General features: G+C 41.5%; 1 pseudogene; it reads right to left on the reverse strand.

Annotated features, from left to right (window-relative positions):
- Positions 1-1,421: 1,421 nt before the first annotated feature.
- On the reverse strand, positions 1,422-1,653 carry LOC132215166 (large ribosomal subunit protein eL38-like; annotated as a pseudogene).
- Positions 1,654-22,164: the final 20,511 nt, after the last annotated feature.

The raw sequence follows: 22,164 nt of genomic DNA on the forward strand, positions 1-22,164 counted from the left end.
TTAAGCTCAGAATTCATCAGATTTGAAAAGCAAGTGCTGGATACAAGTGCGTGATGGGTAATCATTCCCTCCCCTCCTCTAGCCTAGAGGGGAGCCCGCGATAAAGCGAAAGTGTTCCGAGTAGTGGGCCCTGATAACAGTTCCCAGCACTTGGCAGGAATTGGCATAAACTGCTGAGTCACGTCATTATTTGTCAGACTTGATCATGCTGAAGAGAAATACCTGAAATAGGAGAAAACAGGACAAACACAGTGCCCATTGTTTTTAAAGGCCATTCAAGAGTGGTTATTCAAGAAAGACCAGTTTAACTTCAATATCTACAAATGCACTAGAAAAAAAAAACAGCCAATTTGAAATGATGATATAGTCAATCCCATTGCCAGTTAAATGGGTACCCACTTTGCTAGCTTAACCCTCTATTGTAAGTCTCTAAATATCACTAACGGGGGCTATGGAGTTGATAGGGAATAGTGTTTGGGGTTTGTTTGTTTGTTTGTTTGTTTGTTTGTTTGTTTTGGAAATCCATCTTTGAAATACAATTTAGAGTTTCTCAACTTGGGCACTATTGACATTTTGGCCCAAATAATCCTTAGTTACAGGAGCTGCCCTAGGCACTGTAGATGTTTAGCAGTATACCCTGGCCTCCATGAACCAGATGTCAAGTCCCCAAACATTGCCAAATGCCCCATGGGGGTCCAAAAGTTGTCTCTTGTTGAGAATCACTACTTTTAATTATACTCATTTGGTGTAACGAACTATAAGGTAACCTGCTTTCTTCCAGCCTTACCAGCCTTTGTGTATGTTCTCAGTAGGCCTTGCTCACACTGATATATAGACTGTCAGGCCTCCTCAAAGCCCCAGAGTCTCACGCTGTTCCTTTTGGGAATCAGAAGGACTGTCCCAAATACATTCTTAAGGAGTCTTCAGCTTATTAACACATGGTGATTGCGATTCTTCCCTGGTGTGCCTCAGCCTTCTCCCCATGCCCTGCCCCCTCCTGGTACCTGCAACCTGGTAAGCCATTTGAGGATACCTCCCCAAGATGGTACTGCCTCCAGGAGTGGTGGAAGATATCGGCCATGATACCCTTGTGCACCTCCTGGGGTCCTCAGTGCACCAGAACCATTCTGGTCTTTCTGCAGGAGGAACTCTGTGTGCCATGCTCCCTCACCTGGGCATCAAAGAATACTATTTGTGCCTTACCTCCCCACTCCCATCACACAGAAACAGCCTGGAAAAACTTCCTCTGGGCTCAATGGTTCTCAAACCATCAGATGCACCCAGGTAAGTTCAAGCCCCCAGCAACTAGCCTAGGCTAGATGCCCGCTGGGCCCCCAGCAGACTGGAAGGGGAAAAGTTTGGATCTCCTTCCAGGTTAGGGCACAGGGAGAGTCTTAATGGAGAATTTTTAATATTTTAATACAGATCAGCGTGTCTGATTCATTTTGTCTCCTTCACGGACAAATCTGGGGGCAGGGACTGCTTCAGTTTCTCGCCCTTCTCTTTGTCTGTGATAACCAAGGTATAAAAGTATCTGCTGCATCGGACTTTAAACCTCACATCATCCTTATTTGTCTTGGTCTTGACAGACTTGGCATCCTTTCTCCTGGCTGTGAGTAGGGAGACCTTGATTTCCTCAATTTTTCAGGGCATGGTTATGAGGTGCAGAGACCTCACTGCGGGCACCTCCGATTATCCCCCTATTCTCTGTGTACAGCCCAAGAGGCAGCCAGTCGCTTGTGAGTTTAAAAGGTGAATGCTGACTGCTTTGACCTCTGGTGATTCTCTAAGCTCACCTCCACCCCCACTGCCCTCCTAACAGCAATGGCCATCTATCACATGACTCTGTTCAATGAGTACAGTATACGGTTCACCATCCTGGCAGATTTGGTGGGATCAGACTAAATCTACCCAGGAAGAAAATGTCATTTTCTACTTTCATAATAGACTTTTGAAGAAAAGTATAATATTACTATCCTTCTTTATGAAAACCTATATTGCGAAGGACGAACTGCTAAGCCAAAGCAGATCAATAAGTATGACAGCATGGTTCATCTGAATTCTAGTTTTAGCCAGTTCTATCTTCAAAATAGAGATATTCATCTCATTGCACACTGTTTTTCTACAAAGAAATACTCAAGAGTTTACATTTTAGATTATGATCCAATCCCATAATCTCTTTTTAAAATATGGCTACAAGAACTAAACGTGGCTGCAGATCTTCCAGAGTCAACCTGATTTCAAATGTTTTTCAATTGTCATCCTTGGATCCTGGCCTATGGTTCACCTCTGTGTTCAAGAATACATTCTTACTTTTCCCATTTAAAATAATGAAATATAGATTCCCCCAATCTGAAAATTTGAAGTCTCACACTTTTTCTGGAATAAATTTGATTCAGATGACCTGAACCCTTCCCAAATCTTTCCTCCCTCCCAATCCTCTAATTCCCAAAGGCGTTAATCAATTTCCATCATGTCACATTTCTAGTATTTGCCTAAGCATTATTATAATAGCTGGTTGTTCCTGCTTTTGTCCATATGAACATTTGTGTGCATCTATCTCCTTCCTAGACTGTAAACTCTCTGAAAACAGGAATCCATGTTTTTCATGGCATTTGCTTGTGTATTCATATAACTAACAAATAGGCTAGAACATGATATATGTTCAACAATCATAGGCTTTCAGTTAACAAAATAAATGTGGGTTTGCTCATAGGTAAGTACAGATGTAGATTTCTGAGCAGAACAGAGAACGTCAGGTCTATATAAGACGGCTCACCCAAGTCACTGGGGGGTAAGAGAGGCCAGGGAATTGTCAAGGGCGGGGGGAAAAAAAGGACACATATGTAATACCCTTTGTAATAATTTAAGCAATAAAACAATTTAAAAAAATAAATTAATTAATACTTAATAATTAAAAAAAAAAAAAGATGGCTCACCCAAGCAACATCAGTGGCTTTGTGATGGTGGGGGAGGAAAGGGAACCATGCTACTGCAGACGATGAGAAGGAGCCAATGACAAATGTCATCTTCATCCAATTTTTGTCTGGAGCTTTTCTTGTCCACAGCAATCACAGGAAGCTAAGTGCAACAGCTAGGAGTGAGGTCAAGGGCGAAGAGTAGACTTGGTGGAATTAGAAATTAAATGAATTCTGAAGTTAAAGAATTAGTGCTCAACTGCTACACTAAAAACGTCCTCAAGAAAAATAAGTTCCATTGATTTAAAGAACCAGAAATATGGTTCAAAAGAGAAATTTTTTCTTCCCACTCTCTATAAAAAGCTAATTGCTTGACACTGTTGTTGGTCAGTAATGTAAGATGTGATCATGGCATGCAGTTATTTTTAGGGCAAGCATTTTCTTGGGGCTTACACCAGAAAACTTGGGCCTTTAAATGGAATACTTAACAAATTAAATTAGGCAACATTTCCAGGGTACTCAAATAGACTCATTTTTTATTTTTATCCCTTAACAGGGGGGAGGCAGGGGAGAGAGAGCTTGGACCTGGGCCTTCAAACCATAGTCACTTCCTATAGCATCCACATCCAGCTGATTGAGTTCATCTTCTACCAAGCAAACAAAACTCACCCACAAAAGTTAAATTTTTCGTCATCAAAAGAGGTCTACAGTTTGCATATTTCTTGACTTATTTAAGCAATCTGGATGCTTCTTCCCCAAAGTTGTGATTTTTATTTTTGCCTTGGTTGACAAAAGATAGTACATCCTTTCTTGGCATTCTGCACCCCCAACTTAGTCACCAGAAGCAGATTGCCATGAACATGTGATCAAACTTATTTTTTTAATGATTTTTTTTACGAAGTCAATATATCAATACATGAAAGCAGGCAGCCTGGTTTAAATAGTCTAAGATAATAAGCCCTGCAAAAACCTTCTATGTAGGAAGCGAAAACTTTGCTCTTGTGCACACCTGCCACCTCTACAGGCTCAGCTGCTCCACGCAGGCTGCACAAGTCCTCCCTCCTTTGTTCACAACGCTCATTAACTGGGGGCATCACTATTTCTGAGTCTGCCCTCATCAACAGCCAGCACTTCACACTGGTGGATTGAGGTGCACAGATGATGAATTGGGGCTTTGCGACTCAATGTGTAGCCCCCACTCTGTTCTCTTTTCCTTTCACTACTATCAGCTACGTTAGTCAGTCGTAGTGTTCCAAGTTCTTCTTGATGCTGTTACCCACTTAGCTTAATTAAGTCCTTTGTTGATATAAATAAGGTTTGGGTTTAACTGAGCTCAGCAAAAGGAAACGTGTGTTTGTTAAAGTTCTTTTGTTGCAAACAAAAGAAATACAATGAGATGAGCTCAAGCTCTCCTCGGAGGGGGCTTCGTTGTGAGAAGTGCAGTCTCAAAGGCCTGGAGGACAGGAGGTAGCAAGACCTCCATGGCCTCAGGAAGACAAAGAGCCTGGGGATTACAAAAGTAGGAAGACTTGTCCAGCAAATGCATTTTCTGCGTTCTCTCTCCACAAGCCAGCTTCTACTTCTCAGGACCTGCAGGTTCAGCCAAGAGACAGACCCTCCTTTCAGTCTCAATTCCAAATGCCCAGGAGATTGGCCAGTGCAGAGGCTGATATCCAGAATAACCATGTGGCCAGAATAACTGTATACCTAACAGATAGGCTAGTACATGGTCTATGTTTAATACCATGAACATATACTGGCTGAAAAACCAGGGAATCATTCCTGGGAAAATGGGGAGTCACCATCTCATTGGCTGATCACACAGCTCCAAAAGAGTCCACCACAGAATACCATCATAAAAAAAAAAAAAAAAAAAACAACACAACAACACCCGGAACCGGTTTGGCTCAGTGGATAGAGCATCAGCCTGTGGACTGAAAGGTCCCAGGTTCGATTCCGGTCAAGGGCATGTACCTGGGTTGCAGGCACATCCCCAGTAGGATGTGCAAGAGGCAGCTGATCGATGTTTCTCTCTCATCAATGTTTCTAACTCTCTATCTCTCTCCCTTCCTCTCTGTAAAAAATCAATAAAATATATTTAAAAAAAAAAAACAACCTCCAGAATATCGAAACACTCTCTGATCCCAGAGAAGGGATCAGAGATCCCCAAATTTGGGGATTGGGGTGAAAACTGAGGAATGCTTTAAGTCAGTGTTTTGCATCACCCTGAAAGGAATGGCCTTCCCTATGCTTGTCACAGGGAAAATAATGGGGATTTTGGACAGCTTTCTAGTTCCTCTTGAAACTTATTTTAATAATGTAAATGACTTGCCATTTAGTTTGAAACATTATCATTTTCCACAGTGTCAACCAAATCCCTATTTTAATAGAAGTTCCCAAATTCATTTAAAACCTAACAGATATGACTTATGAAAGTGTGTTGTTGGATTTTTATTTCCTTCACATTTTAAAGAACTGAAGCATAATGAGTATATCTCAGTTTGTAAATGTACTAAAGATAATGTTTTTGAGATTATTTTCCTCCAGCAGTTCATTTTTTTCCTACGTCCTTTTCTCTCTAGGCAGTTAGGCAGTTCTAAGCTCATTGCCTCAGAGAAAGGATGAGTCCTGGCGGAAAGATAAAACAATGAACTTTTCTGGCTTAGGCTTCCAAAATCCTAGGCCCTGTTTTGAGGGATGAGAGGACAGATGGGAGCCCATCTTCAGCATAGACAGGAAAATTCCATGATTGAAAATAGGGGAGAAGTTGGGGGGAGGTTGTTGAATAAACTAAGGCTTCTCACAGAGTTAGAAAATTATTTTTGGCTGGGTAAAAGGGAGAAATCTAGGGGACAACTTAAATATTTGGAAAACAGAAAGCTCTCAAGATTGTGGCCTTGTACCCTTTTGACCTGGTCAGAACCCCCAGTAGGCAGCAGAACTTAAGATAGATTTGCAGGACCAGGGGAGGTTACCTGCTCTCTGTTGCCTATGTGAGTAGAACTGCTTAGAGTTGTAGCACAACCTGCAGAAGAATCTTCAGCATAACCACAGGCAGAGACTTGAGGAGAGCCATATGCATCTAGGCAGGCGGAAATTTGGTCATCTCTGGCCTTGGAGAGCCAACCATAGCACACAAGCTGCAGAATGATTCTCATGCTCCAAAACATAGTGCATTAGCAGTAAAGCAAGCCACAGAAGTGGCATCTCAGCCGTCATTTGCATGGGCTGACTTCTGAGACAGAAGAACGATGAACATTTCAGTTCCTGTCTGTGCAGAAAGGAAATGTGGACAGTACAGGCACTCTGAGACTAATAAGAACAAAAACAAAAAACAATTCAACCAACCAGTCAGTATCTTTCTTGGACTGTCTTCTTGTTGTTGCCCTTGTTGATCCTTATTATGGCTCCGTGTCTGCTGTACAGGCAATGGAGGGTGAACTGGAAATGAAAGCAGAAACAGTTTCCTATTTAGAGGATAATATGGGATGGGGAACTTTGGGGGAAAATAATTAGTTGCTGGTTCTAATGATACAACAGAGAAGCTTCTTTATACCTTCCAACTTTCCCATTTTCTAAGATCTTCCTGATACCATTTACCTCTCTGATGTAATCGAATTCTCCATCTGATGGTTCTCAGTTCTAATATTTTTCCCAAATAAAAGGTGAGAGATCAGATCTTTCATTCACTTATTCAACCAACATTGCTTAATTAATTTAGTATTTGAAGCGCACAATTCACTTTGTTTCTTTAACTATTTCCAAATTTTGTTAGTGATTATTTAACTAATCGTTTCTTTCCCCCTCCAACTTGTTATATAGAAAAATGCCAGACACAGAAAAGTTGTAAGAATATTCAAATGAACACTTAGGTTCATCTTCCTTGAGGTTCACCAATTAACTTTTATTGATTGGAATATTGCTTACATTGTATTAGTAAGTGGGGTCATAATAATGAAAGAGACAAAGCAAATGCCCCAGAGAAACCCAAGGACTAGTCCAGCAGTTCCAAATAAGAAGCAGACTGCATCCATCATCTCTGATTCCTTTGACCTGTGGTAGAGCCCAGGAAACTGAATTGATAATGAACTCAGCAGGTGACTCTGCTATGAAGCCAGGTCTGAGGCTGCTGGTCTAGCAGGAGAGAGAGAGAGAACAAAGAACGAGGAGCCATGTGTGAAGCTGAATTAAGGACATGAAAGGGTTCTGTGGAAATAGAGGATCTAGCAGGATTGGAAGGTTCAAGTGGGGCTAATTGAATTTCTCAAATGGAGCTGGATATGAGGGTCTGACAGCCGTCCTCAGCCCTGGTTCTAGAAACCTCCGTTTAACCACTCTCATAACCTCCTCCTGTGGTAAGTGGAATAATGGCTGTGTATTGGCCACTTAAATTCTCATAGCTCTTGGTAATTTCTAGACAATTCATCGAGAGACTTTCTCATTTGTAGAAAAGGGGTTAATGTTTCCCTATTCATTTCACAGGATTGTGGTATGAGTCAAAGACAAGAAAGCTTATGAACGTCCTTTGTTGTCTGGCAAGTGATTTATATACACAATAATTATTATCACCCTCAGTCAGCGGATCCATTTTCACATTCACACCATCCACATATGTCTGAGTGCTACTTCCCCCCACCTCCCGCAGCTCTGTCACAGAATGCGTTGAAAAGCACAGAGTACATGCAAGGTTTTTATTAACCTCAGTTTCTTTGGACGGAGCTGGCAACCAAGAGTCATGCAATAAACTTTTATTGACTAATTAATTGATAGGCCTTTTCCAATTACATTAATCTCCCCTAGAGATGAAATGGAGTTGTTTGACATATTTCTGGTCTTAGACCATTTCCCCCACTCAATATAGGATCTCACAGTAACAAGGAGGTATTGATTCTTTTCCAAAGAAGATATAAAATTGCCCTGAGTGACACAACCCAAGGGGAATTGCCTGAAATTTCCTTATTTCGTATGGAGGGGGCTAGAGCGCCTTGTAAACCACTGATTTGCGGACGGGATTGCCTCCATTGCTTTGTTCCCTGGTTCTTCACATCCCTCAGGGTGGATAGAATAATTAGATTTGGTCCGATTATTTTCTTGAGCTGGGCAAGCTCTTCCTGGTGACAGCTGCTGCTACTGTATCTTGCCCCACAGCGTTTCAGAGTAAACCTGTCATCAAAAACCCTGCGTGGAATCTCCAACTGGTTTACTCGACTTTCTTTGTTTCTTGTTAAGTTTCCTCAGAAGGGGGGACACACATTGGAAGCCCGCTGTGTGTAATTAAGAGATAATTGTAGTTGTCTGGGCATTTTGCGCTGCTATACCATTAGCTTATTTGCAAGTGATGCCTAAATGTGGTCCAGATGACGATTGCGAAAATGAATGAAGAATACATTTTTGAAGGATGAAAAGTGTGTTCATTTGAAAGAGCACTTTACCTTGTTTTGCTAAGATAGGCTACATTTCAGGCTGATGTTTTTAAATTAAGCTTGAAGTTTTAAAATTAAGCTGACTTGCTTTGGTTTCCAGGAGTGATCATCACATATTTTGTCCTGCTGTGAACAGCCTTGGAGATTCTATTTATACCATAACTTTCCTTCTTCGTGGATGTGTAGTACAATCTTTAGACAAGTGAATATGATTAAATGCATTCAAGGACAGTGAATAATGATTCTCAATGAATTTTGGAGCAAGCCTATTCAATTTCATTAACATTAGTTAGATGAAGAAATTGTCTGGTATTATCCTGGGTGTGATGTTTCTCTATTCTTCTATATGATGAATGCTTGTGAGTTATTTATGGGAAAGAAATTAATAAAACAATATACTGAAAACATTATTCATCTCACTGAGTAGCAGATGAATAAGTCAAAGAACAAAAGTCAAAATTTGGAAAGTTGCTTCAAGTTGAATAATGCACACGATTCCTGTTTCATTATTGTTTTCTCCATTGAATTTTCTGCCATTTATCTTTCGATTGGGCTCTTCCTAATAAGGTTTATAAAGGTCTGGAAGGGACCAAAATTTTGCCACTCTGAAGCTGCTTTCTGGGATTAACGATTTTAAGTTACTTATTAAGAAACCAACAGAATGAACCTTTGACCCTCTCCCCTTTCCTGCCCAGAAGATTCAGACAGAGAAACTGCTTCAGGATGGAGAGTTTAGGATGTTCTCTTTAGCCTAGTTTGAATTAAGTATGGTAATAGAGAGCTTCGGGCTGGGGTCTGTTAGCTGGATACCACTAGCAAGGATTTTCCTCCCTTATGTTAAGCTTCTCCTCAACCACTGGTAAATCACCCATTCTCACTTCTGAAATCTAATACCCCATTCCCCACCTTTTCTCCTTTGTCTAAAAAGTCTTGTATTTCCAATGTTGCCTTACTGTCTTGAGAACTTGCATGGATTTATCATGTCTATGTGAATTCCCCATGCACATGTATTAAACTTTGAGTTTCTCCTGTTAATCTGTTAATTTGGTTATCATCCCAGCCAGAAGAACTTAGAAGGTGGGAGGAAAAGTATTATTTTTTAGCCCCCACCCCCACCCCCCCCCATTCTCTAGCCAATTCTACATAGTAAGTCTGAGCTGTGCATGCAGCTATATACGCCCCCAGGTGCATTTGGTGAAATTGTGTTGTTGTCTGATGGAATCATGCACATTTGTTACGATCATTTCACTTAGGCTTTTTATTTTTTCTAATAGAACTTAACTGTCACTTAGGCTCTTAACGTTGGTATGTTGGCGGTGACGAAAAGGTTCAGCAACCTCAGTTCTTGAATTACGGTTAAGAAAGCATTCAGAGCCAAGACTGAAACTATCAGAGAAAGTTTATTTAGAGAGGTAGAAGGTGTGATCCATAGAAGAAATGGGCTCGGGAAAGAGGTTACAGGGGCAGAAGAAGGGCCCTTGGAGCTTAGAAGAGGGAAGAGTAAAAGTAACCTACCTGGGAAGGAAGAAATGCAGGACCCGAGAGGCTCCCCAAAAGGCTTCTGTCTTAAGGGCTTTTAAGGGCCTGGCATTTTAGGAGAGGATCTCAATAGAATATTCATCAGCTTCCCAGGTGTGTCCCTTCAGGGTCATGGTCTCCACTGATAGGCTGGCACCAGGGCAGGGGTCATTAGTCAACGCAGCTGGTTCAGCCATGTTGTTGTCTGGTTCTAGGGCTTTTCTGGGCCTGGAGCTGAAACACAACTGAGGCCTTGATGTATTTGATGCAGGTCAGAACCTCACTGCCCCGGGGGCTTAATGCTTAAGGGCTATTGGGGGGGGGGGGGAGAGGAGGGTCTAACCTGCATGACCAGCAACATGCCAGGGGAGGAAAGGTCAGGGGAGGGTCCGAACCACATGACCAACGATATGAAAGGTCAAGGGGTCTAAACTGCATGACCAATGATAGGCTGTGGGCGAAAAGGTTCTCCTGGGGGTTGAGGGTCCCTGTTTTCCCTGTTTTGCCCGTTGGTAGGTACCCGGGGCCTCCGGTCTGGTGAACTTCTATACCAGGCCCATCGTCCTTGCTCTGCTCATGTGTGTCTAACATCCCACATGCTAGTGGAGGAAGGTGAAAAATAGACAAGATACCTAGGAAGAAACTTAGTTGGCATTGAACACAATTGTATAAACTTAACAGTGCTCATCTGAGTAAGATATTGTATATTTTTCTAATTTTCAGTGATGACTGAAAGTGAGTTAGCACTTACCTTTTTTTTTTAAAAAAGGCACAGCTTTATTTGCTCTTTTGCAGTAACTGTACCCTTCACTATGATAATGGGCTACCATAAATAGCATAATCTTAGAATTGTCATTATTATCAAATATTTATCAAGTCCTTCTTCGTTGCATGCATAGGTTATAGAGATTTATAGAGTTGATTAAACAGCCAGTGTTCTCAGTAGTTTATAATCTAAAGCCCGAGATGATTCAGAAGAACATAAAAGGTACTATTTTCTTGATGCATAATATAGCACATTACTTGGCATTTCATATCTCTTGTTGTCCTTCCAGACGAGTCTCCTGTCCTAAATGGGCTCTCCCAGAAGTCAGTCCCTGAGACAAGAATTTGGGTGCAAATTGTTTATTTGGGAGGCGATTGCAGAAAACACTGAGGAAGGGAGATGAGCCTATAAAGGGCGTGTTCATCAGCATTTACTGTTGTGGGCCACAGGGCTCACTCCTGCTGGGGACCCACTGAGCACCTGCAAGGAACACATCTCAGAATTGTCCCTTCTCCCAAAGGGATGAGGAAATATGGATATTTACCCTTCAACTCCTGTCCCTACAGGATTGAGGGCTGCTATTGGGGCATTAAATCCCAGGCCCTGTAGGCATTCGCCTCACACAGGCCCAGCACAATCCCACTGACAGAGAGGAGCTGGAGGAAGCTTTTTGTCAGTATAGGAATTCTCCCCTGAAGCGGGCAGGTGACCTCTGTGGGGGCCAAGGGGAGATGACTGGGGTATTTATAACATCTGCTCCACCCCCTTTTTCCATTTGGATAAAAAGTTAGTCCTTTTCTTGGCCCAAAGCCATCATCAAAATACCTAGGATTTAAACATTTTTACCACTATTTTGAGGCACTATATACTACCCTTGTACTAAAAATTACGTAGTGTTTAATTTAGTCTTGAATAACCTATCCTGATTTTGAATAGCCTAGAAATTAGCACCCATACATGGATCGTTTTTTATCACCAGTGTGGTACACTGGTATTTTTTTTCTTGTCACTTTTTTTTTCTTATAGGACAATGTGTACCTAAGAAAAGAAATTACCCATCTTATATAAGAAGACAATTATCTCAAAAGAATCAAAGTGAAACTATGCTAACCAAAATAGTAGATACTTCGGTGTCACTAAGCGATTGCATATTGTATTTCTGAGGTTATACTCATGCCAAACAGGTTCAATCAAATTCAATTTTAAAAGACTGAGTTCAATAAAATCTATTTTTAGAGATTGTCTTCATGACAGGGAACAGCCAGTTTGAAGGTTTCTCCCAGTTTCTTAAAAGGTTGTGTGGGTGACCTAAAGATTATAACGCATATTTTAAAACGTATCTTTATTGTTGAAAGTATTACAGACGTTCCCTCTTTTCCTCAATGACCCTCTCCACCCTGCACCCAAGTCCCCACCCCCACCCCAAGCCTTTACTGCACTATTGTCTGTGTCCATGGGTTATGCATATATGCAAATTCTTTGGTTAGTGTCTTCCTCCCCACCTGCTGCATTTTAAATGGGCAGAGGCAAGTCAGGAGTGGGGGCAACACCAGCCAACAGGGGTCATCATCACGCCCTTCTGGGAACGAGGCGGAGCAAAAGTGCAGAGCGTAAATAAATACAAGCAAGCATATTTGGTGGCCTTTTCCAGGCCCTTAAACAGAAAGACTACTTTTCATTAGAGTCAGCGCATGTGAAAGAGATAGAAATGGGCAAATCAGGGACAAGGCTGTTTTACCACCTTGGGTTCCAGCAAGAAACACAGGCACCTTGAAACTGAGGAATTTGAGAATTTAAGAAATGGGTTATTTATAAAAAGCGTGGGCAGAATTCGGGAAACCACAATAGAGAGTGTAATATTCAGGGCCGAAAGGGCAGGGAGTAAGAGAAGTTGCCAGATAATCAGAGAGGGAACTGTGAGGACAGGGCCACCTGGCAGGATATGTGTCAGTGTGTCAGCACTGGTGACCCCACAAAGAGGATGCCAGGGCAAGAAATATCCCAACCTCGCCTGCCAATCCTTGACATGGAACAACCCCAACCAGAAGCCAGAGGGTAGGGACAATCTGGATGTCACCCATCGAGGTCAGCCACCAGGAGCAGAGAGGGCCTGGTAGACAGGGAATCTGAGAGCAAAGGAGACGTCCAGTGCCTTGCTAATTCATATGCAAGCTGGGAAGCTAGCCACGAGAGATCTCTCAACCCCGCTCTTTCCGAATTGTCCTGACACCGACCAGAGAGAAAGCAAGTAGAAGTTCACCATCTCATTAGGCAGTAAGGTGTCCCCTAATACCGGGTGTGAGAAACAGGATACTCAGTCACTACCATGGCACAGACTCTAAAATGTCAGGATCTCATTTACAATCCTAACGAGGACGGGTAGCTCTCCGAGTTCCATTAATCTGTGACAGACGCGGAGAGACCAGTCCCCGTAATCATAAATTAGCGGCATCCCCCCTGCATACCTGGACGTTTGTAGAATTTGACCTTGTGCTTCTGAAGCTTTAGGGGTCCCCGTGGTACGGCCAGGCATAATTGCATTAGGCTGGTAGCAACTGCGTATTATGCCCTGGGGGAAATGAATGATGTTCTGTAACATGGCGCTGCCTCCAGTTAAATACATTTTTTAAAAATGCATGTAAGTGAAGCACACCCAGAGTTCTCCCATTTCTGAAACTTGGTACTCACTCATGGCTTCCTCAGCATCCAGTTGTGGGGAGATGGGCAGTAGTTGACTCAGAAGGTTTCTCCCTCATCTTGGATGGTTTTGTGGCAACATTTCTCACAGTGGCTTAAGAAAATCTTGGATGTGTGTGCTTGGAGGCAGCAGGTATTGCTAAGCCTCAGAGAGCCGGTGAAACTTGGACTGTGAAGGCAATTTCCCTTGCTTGAGAGGAACTCTCTGTGAGATAAGAAATTGAGCACTCCTTTCTCTCCTGCCATATGGTGCTGCAGCATAATTTAAATTCAAAAAGCCAAATTTCATAGCCTGAGAATTGCAGTTGGTAACACTCCTAATCACTTTACTGATATAAGTAGGTACAGAGAAGCATAATAATTTAAGTGAAAACCATGCTTTTTGAATCTGATAGGGAAACCTCCAAACTTAATGTTTATCTTCTTTTTTAAAAAAATATATTTTTATCCATTTCAGAGAGGAAGAGAGAGGGAGAGAGAGATAAAAATGTCCATGAAGAGAGAGAATCATTGATTGGCTGCCTCCTTCACGCCCCCTTTTGGGGATCCAGCCCGCAACCCGGACATGTGCCCGGACTGCGAATCGAACCATGACCTCCTGGTTCATAGGTCGATGCTCAACCATTGAGCCACACTGGCTGGGATGTTTTTTTTACCTTCTGATTCTAAGGAAAGACCCAGAAGAAAGTTGCCAAGGGAACGGCTAGCAAATTGATACTATTAGCAAAGTTACATTTTTAAAAAGCTGTGCTGCTAACTGACTGTTTGGAACCCTTTAAAATGAGACCTTTTATGACAGGATTCTTAGAACAACAGAAAGAAATCCAGGAAGCTCTAATTCCCACAGACACTGTTAACATTAATAAAAGTCATAATTGAGAAAAAGGAGGTGGGTATGCAGCCAAGTTATTTGACAGGGGAGTCTTTACTGAATATCAAAATAATTCTAAGAAGCATTTGCTAAAGATAAATCCATATACCTAGAATAGGTAGGCCAGAGAATTCCAGCTATGAGTCGTAGTAGAGATTTATAAGCCAACATATTTTTAAATTTTTAATCAAATCTAAGAAGGCAAGTTTTAAGAACACACAGCCGTTCGCCCCTCCTTTAAGCTGAAAGGAAATAAGGAAATGGAGCGTGGAGATGCATAATTTGGCCCTTAGGAGATTTAAAGGGAAGTTCAGTTGCCATTCTGAGCAACTGTGAGAGGAATGGAGATCCTGAGAGGACAAAGAAATCATGATGACCTTACACGTTCTTTAGGAGAATCCTCCCTTCTGTACCAACAGATGTAAGGAAGGGAGGGAGGGAGGGAGGGAGGGAGGGAGGGAGGGAGGAAGGAAGGAAGGAAGGAAGGGAGGGAGGGAGGGAGGGAGGGAGGGAGGAGGGAAGGAGGGAGGGAAGGAAGGAAGGAAGGAAGGAAGGAAGGAAGGAAGGAAGGAAGGAAGGGAGGGAGGGAGGGAGGGAGGGAGGGAGGGAGGAAGGGAGGAAGGGAGGAAGGAAGGAAGGAAGGAAGGAAGGAAGGAAGGAAGGAAGGAAGGAAGGGAGGGAGGGAGGGAGGGAGGGAGGGAGGGAGGAAGGGAGGAAGGGAGGAAGGAAGGAAGGAAGGAAGGAAGGAAGGAAGGAAGGAAGGAAGGAAGGAAGGAAGGAAGGAAAGTTATTGCCTTCAGTAGAGGGGTAGTTTGGCTTCAGGTACAGCTTGATCCAGCAGTTCAAAGACATCACTGGGGCAGGATTGATTTCTTTTCATCTTGTAACACTGCTCCTAGACAGGCTCTCCTCTTGTGGAGATACAGCAGTGAAAGCTCACTGTCCTCCGATAGCTGTTTTCCCCCTACTCTTTTATATGAAACCTCTGACTCATGGCTAGGCATGTAGCTTTCTGAGATAAAGACTATATTCCCACGCCTCTGTTTCAGTTAAGCATAGGAAGTGTGTGTGACTATTCTGGCCAATGAGATACAAGTAGAAGTGTCATGAGCAATTTCCAGAAAGTGTCCTTGAAGGATCCCCCTTCACCCCTTCCTCCTCCCTACAGCCTGGAAACTCACACAGCCATCGGGGACCATCAGGTAGAGCCATGTTATCAAGGATTATGGAGCAAGAGAGACAGAAACCACCCCCTGGTGGCCTTGGGGCCACCACACAGCCCTGAATTGCTTACCTCCAGACTTCTATTCACATAAGGAAAAAAATACATTTCAATCTTGTTTAAATGATGGTAAATTTGGGTTTTCTGTCTCTTAGCAAAATCTAATATTAATGAATACATATAGCAGAATGCTTGCCACATTTCCTGGCTTATATCCTATGAGGTAAAATCCTTTAGCATACCATGCCTACCTCCTTCTCCATAGCCATAGAAAGACTTTCATTCGAGCATCTCCGTGGCTCTGATTGGATCACCGGCCAATCCCTGAACTGTGGCCTGGGGCTCTGACAGGTTTAACAGATGTGCTCACTGCTGGAGCTGAGAATGGAGTTCTCTCCATCCAAATTGCACAAACTGAGAGTCAGGGAGGTTTCCCAGAGGGGAAAGAAGAAATGTTCACCATGCTTCCCAAGCCAGATTTCCCCCCCTAATTTTATGATTCTTATCAAAGAGGTGACCATTCTTTTAGGCTCATAACATTTTAGATATAATCCATTACTTCTGGATACGGTTGCTTGTGCTCGGTGTGGTGGCCTCTTCTCCAACATCTCTCAGGAAATAAAAACAAAGAGACAGAGAGAAGAGGCATTACTGTTCGGTAGTGTAATGTTTGGGAAGAGGGCAGTAACTGTTAGAGCCACAACGGTTACAAGTTCACAAAGCAATAGAATAACTGATCAGTATTCTTCAAAAGTGTCAAGGTTATGAAGGACAAGAAGACTGTGTAAATGTCACAGATTAGAGGGGTCTTAAGGAGACATGACAACGATAGAGGACAGAGCCTGTAGCAGCCTTCAGGATTCTGGTGGTTACACCCTTGTGTCATCCCTTCTCCTTGACGTGTTTCTAATCCATGAAATATGGCAAAGGTGATGGGATGGCATTCTGCCATTGTTACATTTCACAGACTCCACAGCTGGCAGGCTCACTCAAGGGATCTTTCTTCCTACCTGTCTTCAAAGAAGTTAGTAGCCATTTGGGGAGGTCCACTGGGCAAGGCGCTGGGGGCAGCTCCGCAGCAGTAGCCAGCAAGAAGCCAGGGCCCTCAGTCCTATGTAGACGTACCTCATTTTATTGTGCTTTGCTTTATGGCACTTCACAGATGTTGAGTTTTTTCTAGATTGAAGGCAAGACTCTCGGCCAGCAAAAAGATTACCACTTGATTTATGGCGGTGGTCTGGAACCAAACCCTCAGCTTCTCTGAGGTATGCCCATAGTCTCAAGGGAATGAATTCTGCCAACACCTGAGCATGGAAGTGGATTCTTCACCATCTGGCCTCCAAATGAAACCAGCCCCACTGACACCTTGATTACAGCCTTGGGAGACCCCACGCAGAGGTTCCAGTGAGGCTGTGCCCAAATGTCTAACCTACAGAAACTATGAGATAATTAAGGTGTTGTTTCATAAGCTGCTAAGTGTGTGGCAATGTGTTACGGGGTAATAGAGAACTGTCTTAATCAGCTCGAGCAGCTATAACAAAAGACCATAAACTGGCAGTTTATCAGCAGAAATTTATCTCATGGTGCTGAGAGCTAGAAGTCCCAGACTGTGGTGCCAGCACGCTTGGGTTCTGGTTGGACCCCTCTTCTAGGTTGTAGGAGGCTAACTTCTGGTTGTTTCCTCACGTGGTGGAAAGGGAACACGCTAGCTCTTTGGTCTCTTTTATAACCACATTCATAAGGGCTCCATCCTCCTGATTGAATCACCTCCCCAAAGCCCCGCCCCCAAATACCATCACTTTGGGCTGATATTTCAACATATGAATGTGGGGAGGGACACAGACATTCAGTCCACAATACTTGATCTGTCAACTAAATGTAGCATGCTGTCCTGAAACAGAAAAAAAAGAGACATTAGTGGGCAAAATGGTGAAATCCAAATAAAGTCTGTAGTTTAGTTAATACTCGAGTACCAACATTAATTCCTTAGTTTTAATCCTTGTACTGTGATTATGAGAGATGGTAACGTCAGGGGAGCTGAGTAAAGCATATATGAGAACTCTCTGATACACAGCCAGAATCTCTAAATAAAAAATATAAAAAATAAACTTAAAAGTACACAGATCAGCCATAACACTGGTGGAAAATAAGCCTTGATTCTGATGGCTAGCAATAGTGTGAAAATAACCAACTGTTCATCAAGGTGGAAAAGAAAACGATGGACAATTTGACCCCACATTTGGTTGTCTCCCTCTTGCCCAAGCTGGCCCGTTCATGTCAACACCTGAGCAGCATTTCTCCCCTTGAAAATTTTTCATTTTTCAGTCATTTGGTATCACACAGCTGTAGTTGTTTATAGTTTTATTCTGAGTTATTATGATTATTTGAAAATAATTTTATATAAGAGATCTTTCCCCTCACTCTTCTTACTCCCTAGAAATCTTGCTTCTGTCTCTCCAAGAGTTTCTCCCATAACTATAGCACCTTCTTTCCTTTCCATAATTCTTATCTCCCTTTACCATCTCTTCCTTAGATGATTTGGCCTCATATGATTTGGACTCATATGATTTGGAATTTCTAAGGAAGGTAGAACAGAAACTACCAATGTTAGAGAAACAACAGGGCCTGGTGTGTTACTGTTTTTTATACTCTAGACAGCAACACACAAAAAACAGCCCCCACCACTTCAAAATTTTAGTTGGGCTGTGCTTAGACTCCATCCAGAATTCATCACTTCTCTCCACCCAAGTCTTTACAACAGTATCTCAGCTCAGGGTAAAATGTGCCCCAACTATTGTTCTTGATCTCAAGCAGGTTTTATAATGTTAAAGGAAGTTTATCACCAAACTTAAAATGTAGAACAGGTAGATATACAACTTGGTAAAGGAATGAATGCAGAGAGCCAGAGAGTTATTAAAAAACAGAGCTCATTTGTATAGGCTATCCTTTGGAAAAGAAATAACTCAACCTGGATCCCAAACAAAATAAAATAATAAAGGTGTCATTGACTTGATGAAAATGTCCTGTATCTGGTTGAAAGGAGCATAATGATTAACTGAATAAATTCCTTACTTTCATTTTAGTCTGTAAAATTAAAAAACCTCTTAAACTTATTGGGAGCTTTTGAGGCTAGTTCTTGCTCACCCTGAGAATTATGAATTACTGTGTAGATCTTCATATCAGTTGATATTTAAGTTAGTATCTACTATATAATCTGTACTTACATGCTCTGCCTCCAAGATGCCTAACTATCCCTCTGAAATTATAAAACCTTCTTTTGAAGTGGAGATGGAACAAGACATCCCCTGGTACTAAAGCAGAGGCACGAAACCATAATTATGTGTAGAGTATAAAATAAATCTCTTTTATTTAAGGGACACAAAGATACATAGGGAAAAGAGAGAACTAAATTAAGGCCCTTATATTCACAGAAGTTACTATTAACCGTTCATTTTTTGTTAAATAATATACATAGAAAGAGATTTGAGTTTCTTATTTCCAAATTACCTTTTTAAAGTAAATTTTAAAGTGCACTCAAAGTCTTGAGGGTTTTACTTATCTGTGACATAGTAAGATGTGGATACATGGACTTAATGAGCACTCTCGATTTAAAGAAACAGAAACTTGAATGCAAGCAGAAATAAATTTAATTTTAAAGTGAATGCTGCAGGTTTGCTGGCATGCCTGTCAAGATTTTATTCTCACAAATGTTTCGTTGGCTTCTCAGTCTTGAAATGAAAGGGAGTTGTGCATGTCCAGTAGATGCTGGCAAACAGGAGAAGCTGCCCTGGCAGGTTGGGCAAACTGCTGGTAGGTGGTTTTCAGTTCCACACCCCCTAGGAGAGGGAGGGAAGAGGCAATGGTGCTCATGAATCCTGTGCAGAGCCACTGAGAAATCACATCCCCCAAAGACTGTCTAGAAAAGAAGGACTAAAAGTTCAAGAAGTCTTGGGCTTCTTTGGAAAGTTTTCAGGCCTCAGCAGCCAAGGAGAGATTGAATATATTTCGTGTGTGTGTGCGTGTGTGTGTGTGTGTGTGTGTGTGTGTGTGAGAGAGAGAGAGAGAGAGAGAGAGAGAGAGAGAGAGAGAGAGAGAGAGAGAGAGAGATAACAGTAGGTTAAGCAAAATCTACATTTTCAGTTTAGGTTTTACTTTGAAAAAAACAAAACAACAGAATAAGGTCAAGTTTATTCAAATGATAACATGGCTCTGGGTGCCAGCACCCCACTGTTAGAAACAGGTGAGAAGCACAAACCAAATGGGTGCATCTTGGGGTGCTTACAAGGAAACTGATCTAACACAGATGTACAAAGATTTCCTGAGCAGCAGAGAGATGTTCAAGAGAGAGCAGTAAGCAGAAGCCCAAAGCAGTAGGAGTCAGAAGGAAGCAAGTATAAGGGTATTTGAGAACAAGAACAGTGAGTGAGTTAAAGGGAGGCAGTCACGTTGGGACCCAAGACAGAACAGTGGAGTCAGCATATGAAGAGGGCACAGCATCTGTAGGGAGCTGCTGAGCACATGGAAGGTGACAGGTCATGCTACTGGCCTAGCAGAGTTTTGTTAAGCTACCAGAATTGCTGTGTGTCCCAAAATAACTTCTTGTTTTCTATGAGGCCTGGCTCTGCAGCTGCAGAGATGTCTTCTGGTCTCTCATATTCCTCTGCATCTTTTCAATAACAACTACCCAGTAACCCAAATATATCTCTGCTCTTTAACAACTGAAAGACCCTAAGAAACCCACACTATCAGAAGTAAATTAACTCCTAAATTGTACATCCTTTACCATACTTTAGATGTTGAAGATAGTTTTATAATTATATATTCCTTCAGCACCTCTTAATTTTGTTTTCCTTATTTTGCTTTTTTAGAAATTTATTTTCTTCCTTTAAACATGTTTTGTTTAATTTTGGTTTTATTATCAAAATTATAATGTAGTTTTCGATTTCATAACTTCCAGCTAATGTGCTCTTCATTCTTCATTGTGGGCACTGTTACAATTCAAGTAACTAATTTAATAAACATTAAAATCTCCTCTAATTCCTTATAAATGATTGCTTTGTATGATTATGTGGAATACACTTCCTCAGCATAATATTTATTGTACCTAACTTTAAAATTAAACATTTGAGATAGCAATAATTTATAATAAAAAATGTACACACAAATACTGAAGCTCAGTATATATTAAATTCTCTTACTAGGAAAGAGAAAAGCTGTATATCAAGTTTCCTGCTTTCCTGGTACCTATAGGGTGAAATAATAGCATCTTCATCTTTTATAAACTTCACTCTGACTTTATAAGAACATAATTTAATAATTCTCTTACAAATATGATGCAGTTATTGATTCTATGATTGCTTGGGTTAATATACAAACAAAACCCCAAATGTATAGGGATAGGTCAGAGTACTTCATCAGAATCGCTGTTAATTGTAATTGAAATACATTGAAAGAAAATATTATTTGTAATTAAAAACAACAGCACCAGAAAAGAACAAAGAGCCCTGGCAGTGTGGCTCAGTTGATTGAGCATCATCCCATGCCCTGAAAGGTCCCAGGTTTGATTCCCGTCAGGGCACGTGCCCAGGTTGCAGATTAGATGCCCAGTCAGCAGTGTGTGTTAGAAGCAACTAATTGTTGTTTTTCTCTCACATCAATGTTTCTCTGTGTGTGTGTGTGTGTGTCTCTGTCTCTGCCTCCCTTTCTCTCTCTAAAATCAAATTTTTTAAAATATAAAAAAATAGTGGTTCATGAAGCTTCCCTTAAAAAAAAATAGTACAAAGAAACACACACACACATACACACACACACACACACACACACACACACACACACACACATATATAAAATTTGCTAGTAACCTATTTACTCATCTGCTCCTATAAGGCTCACAGGAAGAGATGGATAGTATAGCTACATATCAGGAAGGCACAAAACTTCATGACATTAAAGCAAAGTGAAACAACCACCTTTCTGTCAGGGGAAGCATTTACTAATAGTTACTTTATCTTTAGGAAATTTCCACTTGAAATTTTTTTTTATATCCTCACCCGAAAATATGTTTTTATTTATTTGAGAGAGAGGAACATCGGTGTGAGAAACACTGATTAGTTGCCTCTCACCCACCAAGGACAGGGAATCAAACCTGCAACCTGGGCATGTGCCCTGACCGGAATCAAACCAGAAACCTTTTCATGTACAGAATAACATTGCAACCAACTGAGCCACCAGCCAGGCCTCTACTTGAATTTCTCTTCTTTTCTGTTTAAAATATATTTTTATTGATTTTACACCAGGGATCCAACCCACAACATGGACATGTGCCCTGACCAGGAATCAAATTATGACCTTCTGGTTCATAGGTTGATGCTCAACCACTTAGCCATGCCAGCTGGGCTTTACTTGAATTTCTTAATGCACCATAAAAAAAAAAAATCCTGTCATTACTTTACAGGTACTTTCATGAAGTACATGAGCTGGAATACATAATCTAGGGGATATGCTAAATTGAACAGTAGAAGAGTTTTGTTTTTAAGAACAGATTCATATAAATTCAATATAGATGACCTTGTTTGCTGAGCATCTTGCAAATAAAACTATACATGTTAATTGTTTCCATAACATTGGACTACTCCAATCATTATAGTTAAAGATAATCAGCGATGGCAATTCTGCCTCATTGAGGATGTAAAAAGATTGCCTTAAATATAAAATCAAGTACCTCAGTCTTACTCATAAAAGAAATGCAA

The sequence above is a fragment of the Myotis daubentonii genome, chromosome 14 (genome assembly GCF_963259705.1).
Source record: "Myotis daubentonii chromosome 14, mMyoDau2.1, whole genome shotgun sequence".
NCBI classification, from domain to species: domain Eukaryota; kingdom Metazoa; phylum Chordata; class Mammalia; order Chiroptera; family Vespertilionidae; genus Myotis; species Myotis daubentonii.